At 38.4% G+C, this 20,073-nt stretch overlaps 1 protein-coding gene across 4 annotated transcripts in view; it reads right to left on the reverse strand.

Moving 5' to 3' along the window:
• Nucleotides 1-20,073, reverse strand: part of Hcf (Host cell factor) — a 157,670-nt gene that overhangs the window by 32,562 nt on the left and 105,035 nt on the right. The window lies entirely within an intron of this gene.

The raw sequence follows: 20,073 nt of genomic DNA on the forward strand, positions 1-20,073 counted from the left end.
ACAGGTCATTGATGCAGATGGGGACTATATTTGACAGGCCAGTTCAGTTTCATGTTGGCTTTTTGGCATTTGAAGGTGTCAGGTGAAAATCCGACATAAGTTTCTTGGTTACCTTTACATAATAGGGATGAGCAAATATCAATGTTTGGACACTAACAATTTCAAGTTGTTCAGAATATTTATGTTAATGGAGTGTTCTGTGTGGAGTGTAGCATTGTACAGTAGTGTCTCACTTATCCAACAAAAATGGGCTGGTAGAACATCGGATAAGCGAAAATGTTGGATAATAGGGAGGTGTTAAGAAAAAGCCTATTTTATTAAACGTCAAACTATTGTTATAATTTTACACATTACGAACCTAATTCTTTCTTTTCGTCGCCATTCTGTACTTGCATACATTTCAACTTTTAAACAACACAACAACGTTTGTCAAATTAACACACACAGACACATGTAACAGACGATAAACCGATCGCATACAATGATAAACTGCTCTGCACCAAGACTGAGTAGCAAATGATAGACACATGAGTCATAATTCAGGTGGGCGCGCCATGTGGTAGAGTCGGGAGAAACTAAAAATAGACTACACTCACAACTTTCAGTTCTTGTTACAGATTGATGATTTTTTTTTTCCGGTGGTATGTCGGATAAGTGAAGGTCGGATAAACGAGAGTCTACTGTATGTTGCAGAAATTTGGATGTTACAAGGAAGTGACTGGAAGCTTTACAAATGTAGCTATGACAAAGAATTGACAGACAAGGTAAGAAATAAAGCTGAATTAGAAAGAGTTTGTGAAAGAAAAGTAATGCTGGAAGTGATTAAGAAAAGGAAAAGAAACTGGCTGGGATGCTGGTTAAGAAGTGAATCCTATGCTGATATGAAGTGTAATGTACAAGATTGGAAAGCCTTGAGATTGCAGTGAAAAACCTGCATATTTAGGCAGAGAAAAGTGATGAATGTTAATATTAAGTATTTCTGTAAGTACTACATGTTAATATAGTACTAATGTATAATACCTCGACCTTCAAAGAATCCAGACTCAGCAGGCATGGGAATAAACAGAAAATAAGAGAATTAATGAAAAGTCAGCAATACCAGGAATGATGGTTGGAGGAGAATAGTGCCGACTCAGCTAGTCAACGTTCAAAGATTCAAATCCCGTTTAAATATCCAGGGAGAGAGAGCTCGTGGCCAGTTTACTTACTATTACAAGCGAAGTGTGTCATCGAGCATTGGAAGCCAAGCATATGCATATAAGCATATGAGTTTGAGCGACCGCATCAGCGAATAAGTGTTAGGAGGAGATAATCGGTTTAATCTATGAAGCTACGAGAGGGAGAGAGGAAGCCATCTCTTCAGGAACCAGCAGGTAACATCCTTTCTCTATATAACTATGACCGTGCCGGACCAGTTTATAGAAGCTTGTGTAACCCTGTAGAGTTTACACGCTACAAATGTTCTATGTTAGGTATAGTTCCATTGCAACTATACCATATCATTCTACCAGAATTTTGCTTTAAGATATTCATAGGTCAGACAAATACAGCCAGGAACTCTGAAAAATTTGTCAAAAAACTTGAAAAATTGAAGGAAATCGGCCGAAAAATATGCTTGTTGCACTCATTTTATTCGCTGTATTGCCATTCCTTTCATGAGCACTCTACCCTTCACAAGTGGGTCTGATCTAAAAATAGACATCACCACACCACACTTGAGTGATATCCAATAGCACTTGACCTCAGTCCTCTTCTCCCCTAAGCACGCATGCAATGGCTGCTACGTACGTGCCAGGCTTGTTTTGCAATTGTGATTTTGCTTGCTCTTGGATATGCTACCCTCTCTCTGTACTTGTGCTATTATGACTTGGATTTGTGCATTGTGTTTTCGATTTCTCTTGGTTTTGATTACGGCTTAAGCTTTTTAATTTTTTGATATTGTGATTTCGGCAAAATGAGTGGAAAGAGGACATTCTTAACGCTGATAAAAAATAATGCAGATTGTTTCAGCCACGATTTTCTTGTTCCTGTGTGCACATGGGCTGATTACGGGCAAGGGTGGAAGTGGATCCTTCCTCTCCTTTGATGTCTAAAATGAAGCAACCAGTTCTGGATACATTCTTGAAAATGAACAATAACCATAGGACAAGTAAAAAAGAAAAAAGAAGTGACAGATTCCTGCTTACCAGCTCATTCTCTGCCACTATACCGCATACGATTTTAGAAGGAACATGGGTTCAGCCAATATGCCAGTGCTATTGTGCTGTTGCCAAATTAACTGCTAGCGGAAGAGATAGACAGAGAATTCGCTGTCCAATATTAAACTATTTATTCTTTTAATAATGCACACAGTATATATATGAGTACAGTGAAATAATATAGTGAATATTTCTGCACAGGATTATAATATCAAATCACTGCAGCATATAAGAACTCAAACTGATCACTCAATGTTCGAGAATGCACACGACGATGAAGGGTCACTGTGTGTATTGAGACGAATTGAACACCAATTGTTTTCCCAAGACAAAACAACTCCGCTGTTTATTTCAACATGGTGTGAATGGGAAGAAAATAAAAGTAATTGTCTGTGTGTTTTGAGATGCGTTGGTTGTTTTCCAGAGTTTCTTCAAGAAATAACTCTGGCTGTAGGCGACTGAAATATATGGGACTTGAAGAGTCAGATTCAAAATGTATTTTGTCCCATTTTATGATGAAATTTAATCAAAGTGGTGAGTTTTATGAAAACTTCTCGTACACAAAAAAAATCCAGAGCACAGTGTTTAACTTGCGTGCGGCACTTTCCTAACTGTACAATGTTGCACTCCTGCCATACGCTGGTCACCATGGACAGGTCATATGTGGACCCACCCAATATCGCATCTAAAACCGTACAACATTGCACAGCAATGTGATAATTGCAGAATTCAGGTCTTTTTTCTTTTCGTTCTTTCTTTTCTTCAATGCAGCTGTCTGCACAGGAAATATTGCCTGCATTATTTTACATGGTAAAATGTAAAAGCAAGGATCACTTCTTTCTTCTTCACACTGCTTATAAAAAAAATATTCAAAAACGTTTGGCGGAGTGGGTGTTTAACATTGAGAATACTCCTAAATCCAACATTAAATCATCGATTTATGTGAGAGTAAATAACGATCTCCCATTTTGATATCTGAAAATGTGCAGGTTTCATAAAGCTTGTATAGAGTTCAATTTATGCTGATGTGCTAATCGGGACTAAATATACAGTTTAAATTGAAATCCAATTCCAAACCCGAATGATTATGAGTGTGACACTGTTTAATGCATCCTAGGATACACATTCGGTGCAAACAGGGTGGATTACAATGCAAATTAAGGAAGTGTTTGGACTGCTCCCTGGAATGGGGGAGGGAGATGAATATGAAGTTGACTGAAGGAAAGAAAACATGGCCTTCGTGACTTTTTTCTTAGGATGTATTTTACATAGCAGAACCAGAATGGCATTTACAGCCCCCCCTTTTTTTTTCTTTCTGGTGACTAGGAAGGATGTGTTGTATCTCCAGAGATATCTTATCTTACCAGTTAATTCTGTAATGGGCAATGCTGCAGTAGACCCGTATAAAATCCAACATTTATTCTGCCCGATTATCTCCAGACTTTTGCTGGCGCCAGTGTGACTGGTGTGAAGATTCTTAAGAGTTTCGCTTGCAATAAATGAGAGTGTGTTTTCCTTTCCATAGGTCTCAGTGCAAACGGGTTTCTCATGAACTAGAATTGTCTTTTGTGGAAGAGCAACCACTGTGCACAATAAAAAGAAAATAACATCATTTTAATCCCTTTTTGTGAAAACATTGTCTGTTCTATTTTCCTTCTCACAACATGTCCCCTGTGCATAACAGGTTGTATAAGTACACAGGATAAATGAGGTTAGGGTCAAGTGCCCATATTTCGGATAGGTTCCTAATTTCGGATACCAAGAAATTTCCACCTTAGAACAGCAGTGCCGAAGTACAGATAGTGCCAACTAACACGCTACTTCGTCCCTAAGTTTCACCCGTGTGCGTGACCTTGAGCAATGTTTCTTTAGTGTGTGGCTGATATTTCTGACTTTTCCGGAGTTTTGATGTAATATTTCACCATCCAAACTTAAGGCCTACAACTAGAAGTTTAGTATTTACTCACTTCTGTCTAAATTTTATATAATCTTGAGAGATTCAGCAAACATTATTACGTAGTTTCAGTCACATTATTTCAGAGGGGGAACGCACAGAATCGCCATATTGAATATGGACTGGGTTTCCTAATTTCGGATGCTACACGGGTACCTAAATTCGACTATCCGAAATTGTGCACCCTTTCCAAATACTGATTAGTAACCCTATCCGAAATTAGGAAATACCCTATCCGACATTAGGCAACCTTTTTGTCAGACTAAAAATATGCATACAATTCTTTGTTTGATAAAATATACCAAGTATTTCTTATAAATGTTAATATAACTTTCAGAAACATTAATAAATATATGTTCAATGTTTATCAACACATTTATGGCTTATTTTGTTTACATTTAGGTACTGAAAATCTAATTTGAAATTAAGTATCCAAAATATGGGCACTTGACCCTACAGTCTCCTAAGAATATTTGTGTCCATTTAAGCTCTGTGCCCTTATTTTGTGTAACATTTTTTATGTTTCTTTAAAACTTGCAATGATATTATGTAGTACATATAATGCTTATTTTGGGAGCTATTACTAACATCCATTATGGGGGTGATTTATACTCTAATTTATTTACACTTGAAAAATAGGCACCATCTTGAAAGGTTCGGATAACTCAAAGTTGTTTAATTCGAAGTTGACATATTTTAGCCCCTTGAACTTCATATTAATGTGTTATTATGTATTAATTCATTTCACTGTATTAAAATTATGTCATGTGCAATTTTGCACAAGTCATTAAAAAAAAGGGCCTATGCACAATTTTAACATATTTTTGAGTGTAGGTGGTCAGGGTGGATCAAGATTGGTGTAAATTCCAGTAACCCGCCCTTCGAAATAATGGCCCTTTTCCCCGGAACTGTGAAAGGTTGTATTGAGTGTTGGCTGTAATATTAAAATAGCTGCCATTTCATCATGACATTCACTTCTGAAATGAATTATGCAATTTCCTAATTTCTAGGATATTTAGACCACATATGTGTAGTCTCACATTTGGCAGAGTTCACAAGACAGCTGGTTGGACTTTGGAAAAATGTCAGTATTAAATTCTTCGTGATCAAAATCAGAATCAGCTCAGATGCACAGCACATTTCTAATGTATCTTCAGGGTTGCAGGTTGTTTATTATGGGTAAACTACTGAACATGAAACAAGTGCTGAATGGAAGAACTGTCTTTTTCCATACAATCGTGCGTGCATGCGTGCCGCGGAGGAGGAGGAGGAGGGGGGTGTGCGTGTTTTTTTTGTTCAGCTGTAGTTCACATTCCTGCTGCTATGTTGCTATGTAGTGAGTGAGTGCTATGGCTGCTACACATGTGGAGAAATTATTTTGTGTTGGAATTTTACATTACAGTACTACCATGCATTCATTTCGATCTTCAGCCGAGAGATCGGGAGAATCGTGGCGGGCGGCGCTGACGGAGATGCCGACATTTGCGGCCTGTAATGCCCGCTTATTTTTATGGACATATGCAGACATTTATATAAATATTGCAAAACGAGCACTAACCTGTGTTATAAGAGTACGGTTTTAATTTTAGTAGCTTAGTGGCTGTATGTGCTGATGATTTTGACACGCTCATCTCCTGTGAAACACGGCGTAGAGGTTTGTTTGGAGAACGTTCTAACGCTGCACCAATTTCATCGAGTTTTGCTTCGGTTAGAATCAGTCGTTTTTCCTTAGGCGTTTTAAAATTTAACGATCCAGTTTCTCGTAATTTAAGGACAAGATGTCGAACCGTATCTCTATGTGGAGGTGAAACGCCTTGGGAATTTCTGTAGAAATTGCCTACACACGTCTCGACACGAGTCTGTTTTCATGTAAGTTTCATACATAAAAATTCTTTGTTCTAACGTGAACCTTGCGGCTGGCATTCCAATCCTCTCACTGACACAACACACATACACACTGCAATAACACAAACAAGTAACGGCAAGTAACCAAGAATAACACTCTTGCACACAGTACGAAATTAACACGCTCTTGATTTACATCTGCTCGCCACCATATTCACAGCTCTGTCTGGCAAAGGAACAAAAAACTCGAGCTCGGTGATTTCGGATTGCAAGGAAGGACACGAAAACCATTGACTTTTAACGGTTTCGTTGCAGCGTAATCTTGATAGATACAGTGTTGCACATTCGAAACCTCCAAACGATCCCCATCGACACAAAACTCTTTCAAGGATATAAACTTAAGCAGGACGTTACTGGTCAAAACTATGATTAAAATGTTTTATTATCTGTAGCTCTTAACATAGTTTCTAAAGCGTATTTATTTGTGTATATAAGGGCAGAACTTGGATGAATTACAGAACTTTTGCATGTTATAACACAGATTAGTGCTCGTTTTGCAATATTTATACAAATGTCTGCATATGTCCATAAAAATAAGCGTGCATTACAGGCCGCAAATGTCGGCATCTCCGTCAGCGCCGCCCGTCACGCTTCTCCCGATCTCTCGGCTGCAGATCGAAATGAACGCACGGTACAAGTTTATTTTAAGGTGTAGCTTGTGTAATATTTCTTACTAATATTAAGGGGCTTTTACACTCACTTTTACTCAATACACACATTCACTACTAAAAATAATAAACAATCAAGTTTCTGTAAAATATATGTATAACTTATGTAAATTTTAGAATTTTTTCATTATTTGAAAAAAAAAACAGACATCTAGAGGGGAAGAGGAGCCTCCTCCTGTAAGCTATTCATCATCGATATAAATGTAACTTGGATGCTGTGTGTCCCAACAATTCATAGTTCATAGCACAGAAAATCTAACATTTCATTGTGTCACCTAACCAGAAACTGAAAGACAAACTGTCTACGGGAAGTTGCTCCTTGTCTAGATACAGGCCTGACTCCAGGATGACTAAAGGAAAGTTATAGCATACCAATCTTTCTCCAGTTCGGTGAGCTTGTCAGCTGAATTCTTTGGCAAACTTCCCCACCAGATGATGTTCTAATTTCATAGTTCAATTGAAAGGACTTTAATTTCATAATATTCAAGGCCAGATACCTATTTGTTCAATCAAGACAGGGTGATGAAACCAAGTTTGAATGCCCATGCCCTATGATACTACAGGTAATTTTCTTGCTAGATAAATCACCATTCAAGACTCTTTCTGGTGTAGAGGTACATAACATTTTGGAGAATGCACACGTATATCTGTCCAACTATGTGATGAAGTCATACCATTCATGCGCTTGCCCACCCCAAATATTTTTGCTCCTGGCTCCATATTCCTTCTTTCCAGATGCCATTACTGAGAAAGAATGGAACAACAATATCTACAGGACAAAGGTTATATAACTCTACCAGCTTCTCGCTAAAGGAGCCAACAACAGTTGGGGGCTATCAGTGAAAACCAACCATGTTGGCTAACTGCCCACCACCATTGCAAAAGCTTCCTGCACTACTGTTGAAAGGGTCAATGACCATGTTATAGTTTTCTCCCTTTGGTGGCACTGTGTGGCTGAACATAGAATGTGTGTACAACATGGAAGGTGTGTTTGTGTTTGCAGTGCTTTTAGGGGGTTTTCAGCATGAAAGAGCTTTACATCCAGATGCGAGGGAGATGGTGATACAGAAAAGCAAATAGAAAAAGCACCATGTGAACAACTCTTGCAAAGTGGAAAATTCTTCTGTGATGAAGCAGACATGAGTGTATTGGTAAACAACACCCATGCGGTGGCAGGGGTGCCCCCCCCCCAAATCAATCATATCATTCACGCCCTCAAACCACATCATAATCCCAACAAAGTATTTAATTACAACAGTGTGTCTACCGAAAGTAATTTTTTCCTTAGCTTTACTAAACACTGTACTTGATCTGCCCCTCCTCCCTAAACAGGGGTGCCCATCACTCAAGACCACCCCTAATATCATTCATCATAATCGAAAATATCGCTTGTCTTGTAATGGAGCTATAGTTTAAAAATTTCACATTCACCTAATTAAAGTGCCAAACACCCATCCTAGCAACATCATATTGCGAGCGAAGCAAGAAAATTTTTACATCCATTTCAAGAATATTAATTTAATGGGGTGTGAATACTTTCTTACAGTGGCGGCAATTGGGTTCCAAAACTTAAGGGGGTGAGGGGGACAGTAGATAATGTTTAGTATAGTGCGGGGACAAAAATGGAGAAAAGTTTGGGGGGGGGGGGTGCAACTGCCCTCCTCCCAATTGCCGCCACTGCTTTCTTAGGAACCCGCAATATTTACTCTTTTCCAGCTTCTCCTTTGGCAAGTTCGGGGTCGAATACGTGTGGATACCATATCGGTAAATACAGTCTCCAAAATTTAATGTTCGAACTCTCTCTCCACTACAGAAATCCCTTGACAATCTAAGATTTAACAATTAATGAAAAGCTTCCTATCTTCCCCTTTAAATTTAATACTCAATCCTACCCATGCCATTTTTAGACTTACTTATTGCCTCCTCCAAAAAAATAATTCTGTCTCCACACCAGAATTTCAGCAACTGTCTAAGACAACAGTAATACACAAGAATTGGATACCCCCTCAATTTAATGCTCAATCCCCCTCTAACTAAAATACCAGCCATAATCTGAGACCTAGAGTTGGATACTGTCCCTCCCCCAAAGTATAAATCAGACCCCCCCCCCCAGAACACATGTGTCAATTAAGGCTAATATATGTATGAGTTGGATATTTCTCCAACCCCCCTTCGATAATACCCTTAAACACTTTATTTCTTCATATGGTGCAGTTAAGGTGTAAAATTTTTGGTAAATTTCTCGTATCAGACAAACAGCTGAAATGTCCTACTTCTTTTGATTTCAATATTCGTAGTTACGTATTTAGCATTGAGAAACATTGCTGAAGGTGGCACTTCGCTTATTTCACCGAAAATAGCTATATTTGTGACATATCGAGTAAGTTTTCTTGGTTGTTTCTTCCCTTCCGTAACATGCGAAATGGCCATCACAGTTTCACCACCATAGTCCATATGCAATGTTTCCACCCCACCACGCGTAGAAAGTGCAAGATAAGCGAAATTGAGTGATCCGCGATCGGCACAATTGCTCATTATTTACCGGTGAGGAGGAATGTCGGAAATGTACCGGAGACGGATATCTTCAAATTTACAGGAGAAAGTACTTATGCAAATCATTTTCTGTAGTGTTGTTGATGTTCGGGAATGTAGTTTTGATCCATTTTAATGCGAATGCATGTGGTTTTCTACGAAAATCTATTTCCGACGAGCTATTGCTGTTGCCGCCATTTGCTTTCTGCACGAGAGCACAATACGCACTTTTGCTGCTGCTTCAAGTCAATGTTGTCCGTATATGATAAATTGAACGAAAGGAGTGCTAATGGAACATAACCTAACAGGCCTAACCTAACCTAGTAGGCATACCTCATCCCCGTGATGGTCCGTGGGGCTATTGTGAATTTTTGGGCTAATGTCAATGGTTTTTGGGGCTACCCATATTTAAACGTGTGACCAGTTACATAAACGCGTGTTTGGAAACACTGGCCCAGATTACGTCATCACACACAGGCTACATCCACCTGGAAGTAAATCGATGGACGAGCTCTCATGCAAGTCACACATTTATATCGAAAAAAAGATGATTAACCGGCAAAATTCAATGAAAACACTTCGCCGAACTTCCACAACTATAAAGAAACTGCATTCGGTAAGTAATTTCTCCTGTAAATTTGAAGAAATCTGTTTGTCCGATACGAGAAATTTACCAAATTTTTACATATATGTTGGAAAAAAGACAAATGTTACATTTTATATTATTTGAAGGGAAAAAATTCCCCCCAAAAATCTCGATGGCGCAAGCTGCACCATAATCCCCCCCGTGGGCTCCCCTGTGCGGTGGAGTGGCAGGAAGCCAGTAAAGTTATAACCTTTTGCCCTTAAGCAAGTGGTTACTTGGATAGAGGCAAAAAAACTATGTTTAGACATTGGGAAGACCTGTAATAAACTTAACATGAAAGGTTAAAGAGAAAATAAGTTAGGGGGGAGAAGGGAAGGATCCACATACTTTAGCCTTTGTGCAAGGGACATACATGAAACTTTGAACTTCCACAGAAGCAGGAAATTAATGGAAAAGGAGATGTTATTGAGCAAACTATTTTAGAAAAGATTCATGGCTAAATTTTGGGAAAAGGGAAAACAATGAAAGCTCTTTTAACACTTACAATATGGCATGGTGCAGCACATGTACACTCACCTCACTTAGTATTAGAATAGTTTCTTTCCTTTCACAGCTTATTGGCAAAAGATACAATTTAACCTACAGGAATGAATTGTGATAAAACCGTAATTTATATACTTTCTTGCATACTATTTTTCATTCTGTTTGATGAAGATCTAAAAGCTTCTAACAATGCAGAACCACACCACGGCTGAGATAATGTTCAGACATACATGTTTATATTGCTACAAGTGTCTTTAACTTTGTAAATTAGTAATTTTCAGTCTCTGCACATGTGTGTGTGTGTGTGTGTGTACATATTTTCTTCTTGATTTTTAACATCAATACTGTTTTTCAATTCGGTAGCTCAAACATGAGTTTTGCAAGTGACCGATTATCTTTTCCAGCCTGCAAATGTATGTGGTGAGTTTTCTTCTCAAAGCAGGCAAGCAATAATGGAACAGAAAGGGGGGGGGGGACCTGTGTTGGCCATGCAGCTTCTTTCCACAGTATCTGTAATACACTCCTCACAAAAAGTTTGGAAAATTGTTATATTAGGCACAAGTTTGGAACATTATAATATTAGGTAATAGGTGATAGGCACTGTGGCATATGTCGGTGAAAAGATGAGAATGTCCACCAGACATATATCATGTGCTGTTGCATTCCAAGGCCGAGCCTATCACCTATTGTCCAATGTAACAATATTCCAAAATTTTTGTGAGAAGTGTATTTTGCCTCTCATTCAAAATAATTTTGTTCCTCCAACCCTTTTTGGAAGAGGTACATAATTTTTTGTAGGAGAGTGGCTCACATACAACACCATAGGCATGCATCATTTTCAGTCCTCCATGAAGGACTGCCAAATTTCATAAAAAAAAATAAAAAAAAAAGTTTCAAATTTGTTCCTCTTATTGTTCTAACTGATGGAGCAAGTATGTTCTCTAGTATCATGTGCTTGCAGCCTTGTATTTCCTGAAAAATAATGAGGCGTCCGTTTAAATGTTCTGTTTATAGTTTCAGATATATAACATTGGTGGGGGGGTATTAATTTTCCTGGATATTTTTCCAACTGGGGCTGGACTGGGATTGCCCAGAGGATGGCAATTTTACTGAAGAGGGTGACTCAAGAAATTGTTGATTGTAATGACTAGGGTGTGGATTTATAGGCACTAAAAACCTCTCAGATAGGCAGGGAAATAGGCACTTAAAAAGGTGCTATAAAATAATAATAATAGGCACTTAAAAAGGCACCCAAAATAAAAAGACATTAAAATAAGCATTGAACCTGAACTTATTTCAATTTTCTACTCCCAATGCACATATATATTCTATTAGCATTCCAATTTACAATAAAAGTGTGCTAACCATTCACAAATTTCAGGGAATTGCCAGTAAAAGTAATTCTCACAAAATGAACTTGTGCTAACGATTGTTACGTGAATAATTGTTCTCAAGTGATGAAAAAACGATTTGCAATATTTTAAAGGATGTTCCAATTAAAAATTCTCTGAAGGAATGAATTTCTGTTACCCACTGTACTAATTGTGCACATATGCTTCACAAAAGATTGACAATAGTTTGAATCAAATCCTCATTTGCAGGGAAGCTAGGATAACACAACCTGGTTAATTTATTTATTTCACTTGCATTTTTTGCACGAGTAAATGAGCTGTTTATCTTTGTATGCACATAAAGTTTTAGAATAAATAATATCGTTTGACTTAGTGTCAGTGCTTGAAGTGAGTGGGCATGCGAGCGGATGGCATGCCTGCAACTAACTCCAAGACTCGCTGCTTAGTGTAATTCTCCAAATTCAACACAAGGCCACTAAACAAAGTTTTTCACATAACTAAGCATTGTTATATTCAGAACTGAGGTAATGTAAGATGATGCCTCATCACAGTGTGCATTGTTCACCATTTATCCTTGTTTCCAAATAACGCGAAAGGTATTAAAACATTTTCAGAGGAGTGGGAAATTACGTGAGCAGCTCAGTTTTGAAAAAGTCCATTACAATAAACTGTTTATTTGTAAAGTAATTTAACAGTTAAACATGTCTGCTTCATACAAGCTTGACAGAAAATATTTTTTTTGTGTGGGGCTGACCTCTGTGGTGGAGTGGTTAGTACAGCATGGCTACAACCCAGGGGTCACGGGTTGGAATCCCGGCCTGTGCATGAGTGTTCCTTGTGAGTGTCTCTTCATCATATCACTCATCCTCATCGATGTGATTAGCCAAACATGGAGAAAAACGACCCTAAATAACAAAAATAAAATTTTCCGCCAGCAGTAAAACAAGCTTCTGCAGCAATCCATTTTTTTTATTAATACACTTCTGGCCGCCTTGTGCTTTGGCATTTTCAAACATAATGAACACAATATCTCCACACATAACTGCCTACCTCCTGTCACACACACAAGAAAGCAAATGAGTACTGGTAGACTCGTAGAGGCTTTCAGGTGGGAAAAAAGAAGGGGTGGGTTGGCGTCATTTTGTCCAAGTATGAATCACCAACAGGTTGTCCAGTTTGCTTATCCTGAATCAATGACATTTGGTATTTCCAAAGATCTGACATCCCTTGAGATCCTCAAATCTCGCCAATACCTGATTTCAGCCAGTTCAACATAAACAAAGGCTTACCTTCTCAGTGTTGAGAAAGCCAAAGATGCATAAAAAATGGCAGAATGAGCACTTTTAGGCACAATAAACAAAATAGGCACAATAAACAAAATAGGCACTAACCCTCAAAATAGGCATTTATAGGCATTATAAAAATGCATTTTAAGACTACAAACACCATGAAACGAAGTTTAAACATTAAAGCCTATAGTTTTCCACAAAGGAATAATAAAAAAGACAAATAGGCAAAAATCTGCACCCTAATAATGACTTATCATTACCGTAAAGGCTGACCTGATGAAGCACACACCTTTTTATCGAAAGCAAAGTCACGTCAGAATATCACTGTACTGACGTCAATCGCCTGATATACATAGAAGCAAGAGACTGGGAAGTTTTCATTCTCTCCTTAAATTTTGTTTACTAATTTTTATTCTTTTTGAGAAAGGACAAAAAAGAGACAAGATTGGTTTGACATTACAGCTTTACTGTTAGTTTTAGACGTCGCGTCCAGGGCTGGTAAATCGCCAATTATTCTTGTATTCACGGATGATTTAATGTTAGTTTGGGAAGAGTGATCCCTTAGTTTTAGAGGAGATTGAAGAGACATGATCTCATTTTTCATGATTGGGGGAGAGGGGGGGGGGATGACGACAACGATTGCATCGTTCTTAGCTGCACTTAATATTTCTCATATTTGAAACATCTGAAAAATTGTCATTTATCTAAAAAAAATACTGTAAAGTTAAGATGCATCATTGGAAGAGAGCATTTTTTGGTGGGTTAATTTATTAATCGCCCCTCGTCAGAAATGCATACATATAAAATGTTAATAAAAAAATCACACGCACACGAATGCACACACACACACATATATACAATTATCCTTTTTTATTTTAAACTGAAATTATACAACATTGGTATCGGTGAGAGTATTGGCATCAGTATCGGTTCAAAGTGGTATCGGCTCAGCCGTAATAAACTTACATCAATTTAACCCCAATAATAAAATTCAAATATATTTTCAAATTCTGAAAATTATCAGTAAAAATAAAGTAAAAATTCAGGAAAAGTTTTGTCTTTATATGCTCGAGTTATTTATATATCTACATATCGTGATGCATGAATGTGCTGTACTGTACAAATTCGCAACATGCACAATCGCATAAAAAGTTATCATTACACTACTGTTAGGTGTGTACAACTATGCAGACAGTTCTTTTGAAATCACAATTTAAATTATATTTTACAGTGAAAGAAGTTATTTCATTTCAGAACTTCCACAGCATAATTTGTTGATAATATTTTCATTGATGAAGAGGTTTTCTTGGGATATCAACCAGGTGATTTCCAGATAGGCTTCTGAGCTTTCAAGAGCTACTGTCAGTCTCATTTTCAGGAGTGACGTTAGCTCTCGAAAGCTTGGAAACCTATCTGGAAATCACCTGGTTGATATCCTGAGAAAACATCATCATTAGCCGCCAGTAAAGCTTCAATATTGTCATTGTCAATGAAAATCTCTCTTTCACACTGCATGAGGAAGAGTGCTTCAAGTTAATCACTGGATAGACTATTACACAGTCTTGTTCTTATAATAATTAATTTGGAAGAAGCTCTTTTGCAGCTTTCTTGCATAAGTGAAATTGTAAGCCCGATGGATTTTCGAGAATGTATTTCTTGAAGCCTTCAAATCTATTGCTGATAATTATCTGATTATAATCTGAAATGGGAAAACCTGTAGACACATCATTGGGACAATGACTGTCTCGAAAGGGGTGAACTTGTTCAGAAGTGTTATCTAAAGGGTGTCCCATAAAGTGCGCAACTTTTGAATCTGGCGCCATTTTTTTAATGTTTTGTTGGCAGCCCTGTTCTTATCATTTCTAGTATCTACTTTCACTCCGATTTGATTAGCAGTTGTTGTTTTCTTTATTGTTGGAGGTGTTGCCATGGAGCGGTTCACAAATGAACAGCATGTTCTGATCGTGAAAACTTATTATCAAAATCTTGAAAGTGGGGCCGAGGCTGTAAGACTACTTCGTGCGGTTTTCGAAAGAAATAAAGCACCCAACAAGTCTACAGTTCTGCGGCTGATAATAAAGAAGTTCGAAACAACTGGTTCTGTTGCTACTGCGAAATCGCATTCAACGCAATGCTCAACAAATCGCAGTTGTGCAACAAAGTGTAACATAAGTCCGAGGAAATCAATTCGCCGACGGTCATAGCAGTTGAACATTCCACACAGTTCATTGCAAAGAATTTTGAGTAAAGACCTTCACATGTATGCATACAAAATCCAACTGGTGCAGGAATTCAAGCCGACGGATCATCAAAAAAAAAAGACGATTTTGCGAATGGATTGAAGAGAGACTGGCAGCGGATGAAAATTTCGCAAAAAACATCATTTTCAGCGACGAGACCCGCTTCCACCTCAGTGGATTTGTTAATAAACAAAACTGCAGGATTTGGGGGACTGAAAATCCACGAGTGACCCATGAACATCAAATGCACCCGCAAAGGACGACCGTATGGTGTGGTTTTTGGGCCGGTGGAGTAATAGGCCTGTCTTTCTTTGAGGACGACGAAGGTGTTGCAGTTACAGTCAATGGAGAACGTTATCGTCACATGCTAACCAGCAGGTTATGCCTCTCCTTCAAGATATTGACATTCAAAACCTATGGTTTCAACAGGATGGTGCAACATGCCACACCTCACGTGAAACACTCGACATTATCAGAAAAATTCCCAGGACGAGTGATCTCACTGCGAGGTGACCAGGAGTGGCCTGCCAGGTCCTGCGACCTTACCCCCTGTGACTTTTTTTGTGGGGTTATGTCAAGTCTCAAGTGTACGCTAACAAACCGCGTACCATTCAACAACTGAAGGCGGAAATCATACGCGTCATTGCCGACGTCACGCCAGACATCTGTGAGCGGGTTATTGCCAATTTCATCGAGCGTGTCAACACATGCCGACTCAGTGGAGGTGGTCATATGCCAGACATTGTTTTCCACTATTAAATTGGAGATGTTATTGAATGTAAATATATAAGAATATATGCATTTTCATTGATATGTAATTGTTTTATTACTTTTTTAAAAGTTGCGCACTTTATGGGACACCCTTTATAACATCATTTCGCATCTTTTTGTTGAATTAATTGGAATGAGAAACAAGAAAAAGTGGTGTAACAAACTGACAGACCACACGTTTGTGTATCCTCCCTTGATTTTTAAGATCTTCAGTCCAGTTTGCGAGACTTTCAGAAACACCAGAGTTTCTTGAAAAAAGGAAATGCAAAGATTCAGACACAGTGTTGAACCAACACCAACAATAATTTGACACAGAACACATTTTATGTTAATTGTGACCAGTGATATAGTACCAAATTTTGCACAGCCTGTATACTACGTGTCATGAACATTTATTACACAAAAAAATTCATTGATGGTAGAAAACGGATGATGATATGCCCATAATTGGCATAAGAGAGGCATATTATAATAGAGAAGGCATTTTTAAATTAAAAATATGAAACCTGTATTTTAATGATAGCATTTAAACACAAAGACCACAGTAGTAATGTATAGCCTGTAGTACAGCATGTCATTCACTTGTTGATATTGTTTTCTTGTGTGAATTGTCAGCTTATATATACTGTTAATATATTATGCAGCAGAAATTTCAATTACTATTAGCCAAACAGCAGGTGGAGGAACATAGTGTTCGGATCCCACTTTAAACTATAGGACTAGTCCCGATTGGCTTTTGTGCATAAAGTGTACTTAAAAACAAACTCAAACAAACAAATAGCTATGCTTACGTAATCAGAAATAAAGTTTTGGAGCTAATCAAAGTGGATCTTCCTGGTTTGGCACCCTCTTCCCGAGGGCAGAACCCCCAGTCAGTTGCCTGGCTCTCTCAGCCCTTAATCTGCCCCTGTGGAAGTCCACAAGGGAAAAGAAAACGTTTATTCACCATTGCTATATCTGTGACCAATTTTGAGAAGTATATAAAAAAAATTAAAAAAAGACACCGAATTTGTGTTTTCGGAAGGGTGTCGAGATGAGAGGGTGTACCAGGATTTTGCCCGGTGTCCCTGTCTGGCTCTGATCATACCCAGGACAATAAAGTGATACTGTCTACAACCCTCCTGCTCTGTACTGTACTGAACAAAATGAGGTATGACTCAGGCCTAATGCTATAATTAGTTTTTGTTAAAACACTAAAATGACACACAAACAGCACGATAAAAACACTTTGGAGTTCTTCCAAGCTTTCGACTCCTTCACGGAGTCAGTCATCTTCGCGGCTGGTCGAAGAAGGACGGAGTAGATGCGGTTGTCGTTACACTGGCATTACTTGATGTGTCCGTCGGCAGATATCATTGCGGTCTTGGTAAGTCTTTGTGTGTTTGGAATGTTGGTTGGGGGAGATGGATTTTTGAGTTTTACTGTGTTGTACCAAGAGGAATAAAGATTTCCACATAAATTGTCATTGAGATTATTTGTGTTTTTGATCATGTGTACCCCTTCCTTAATGTCCCATTCTATTTTTCCTTTCGCATGTGCAATGAAGGAAACTCAATCCTGTGGAAGTTGATGGTTGGTTTCTAAGGCGTGTTTGGATAAACCAGAAGAACTTTCTTTCCTGCGTATGTATCCTAGGTGGTCGGCGAAACAGTCTTTGATGTGTCTTTTGCATTGTCCTATGTATTTTCGGTTGCATTCACATTTGATGCTGTAAATGCCAGTTTGTTAAAGGGTCTTTGTCATACGTTTTGAAGCCTGCTAAGTTTTGTCATGGATTTGCCAGGTTTATATGCTATTCTGTAGTTTTGTTTTTCCAGGATGCATCTGAGTTTGGTGGAAAGGCCTGGTATAAATGGTATCCCTAGAAATAGTCATGGATCCTCTTCTTCGTTTGTGGGAAGGTAGTTTTTGGCTTTTTTCTGGATTTTTTATTTCACTTTTAGCAGGTTCTGGTCAATTACACTGGGGCTGTAGCCATTAAGAGAGAGGCCTGTTGTCTTAGAATGGCAACTTGAATGGAGTCACATACCCAGTTCCAGCTGTTGATGTAATCTTGCTGCCGAGGTGGAGTTGGTCTGCATTTGGGATGCTTAAGATATAGATGTCAAGGATTTATTCCCTTCCATACCAGTACCCAAAGCCCTCGAAGAGGTCGAGAAACTACTCGCGAAAAAAAGAATTGAACCACTCATCAGAGAGGATTTCCTTGAAGCCCTGAAAATATGCCTCAACAATGAATTCTTCACTTTTCAAAAGAAAATCTTCCACCAAGCGGAAGGGTTAGCCATGGGAAACCCACTTTCCCTGTGGCTAGCAAATTTAGTTCTTGAAGCATATGAAGACGAAATCTGGTCAAAACAACCATTCCCACACATCATTTCACACCGTTACGTTGATGACTTCCTCATCATATACCAAGATGAGGAAATGTTCGAAGATTACGTCAACAGCTGGAACTGGGTATGTGACTCCATTCAAGTTACCACAGAAAAAGAAAAGAACGGGACCTTAAATTTCCTTGACATCTCCATATTCAGAGAAAACAATTGTTTCACAACCAAAATCTACTGCAAACCCACGGCAGGATCCCGATTCATATATAAACATTCCAACCACCCACCAGGTCAAAAAGACAACATCTGGAACAACTTTGTTAGAAGAGCCGTGCACTTAAGTTCCAACAACCAAGTGCTGCAAGAACAATTGCACCTTCTAAGACAACAGGCCTCCCTTAATGGCTACAGCTCCAGTGTAATTGACCAGAACCTGCTAAAAGTGAAAGGAAAAAAAACAGAAAAAAGCCAAAAACTACCTTCCCACAAATGACGAAGAGGATCCATGACTATTTCTAGGGATACCATTTATACCAGGCCTTTCCACCAAACTCAGATGCATCCTGGAAAAACAAAACTACAGAATAGCATATAAACCCGGCAAATCCATGACAAAACTTAGCAGGCTTCAAAACGTATGACAAAGACCCTTTAACAAACTGGCATTTACAGCATCAAATGTGAATGCAACCGAAAATACATAGGACAATGCAAAAGACACATCAAAGACTGTTTCGCCGACCACCTAGGATACATACGCAGGAAAGAAAGTTCTTCTGGTTTATCCAAACACGCCTTAGAAACCAACCATCAACTTCCACAGGATTGAGTTTCCTTCATTGCACATGCGAAAGGAAAAATAGAATGGGACATTAAGGAAGGGGTACACATGATCAAAAACACAAATAATCTCAATGACAATTTATGTGGAAATCTTTATTCCTCTTGGTACAACACAGTAAAACTCAAAAATCCATCTCCCCCAACCAACATTCCAAACACACAAAGACTTACCAAGACCGCAACGACATCTGCCGACGGACACATCAAGTAACGCCAGTGTAACGACAACCGCGTCTACTCCGTCCTTCCTCGACCAGCCCTGAGGATGACTCTGTGAAGGAGTCAAAAGCTTGGAAGAACTCCATTTATTGTGCTGTTTGTGTTATTTTAGTGTTTTAACAAATATGTTGCCAGCACATGACGTAAGAAGTTTTCTAGTCATATGCTATAATTAGTATTTTCAAAGATAAATTTTCTTGAAATTTCAAATTTCTGCTGAAAACAGCTTACATATTGTATGGGTTATACTGCAAACAAGTGTAACAGTATAGCAAGGGTGAACTGGCATAAAAAATGTACCAGCCCCATTCTAGTGTTAAAACATTACAATGTAGTACCACTGGTGAGGGTATTATATTTGACCTGCCTCCCCTCTCGAACAAAATTTTCATGGTTGCAACAGGAATCAAAGTCAAAGGTATATATTAGGGATGGGACGATATGAAATTTTGGCCGATACCGATAAAGTACAGATATAAAATTTACCGATACCGATAACCGATATTTCCGATATAAAATTAGAAATGGTCCTGGAAGAACCTGAAAGGTTCATTGCTAGGGGCATGCATATTTCGTTTTTGACAAAAAAACGAAATTTGAAAAAACACATTGTAGTGTTAATTTTTCATGTTTTTGAAAG

The sequence above is a fragment of the Lepisma saccharinum genome, chromosome 2, assembly GCF_977018435.1.
Source record: "Lepisma saccharinum chromosome 2, izLepSacc3.1, whole genome shotgun sequence".
NCBI classification, from domain to species: Eukaryota; Metazoa; Arthropoda; class Insecta; order Zygentoma; family Lepismatidae; genus Lepisma; species Lepisma saccharinum.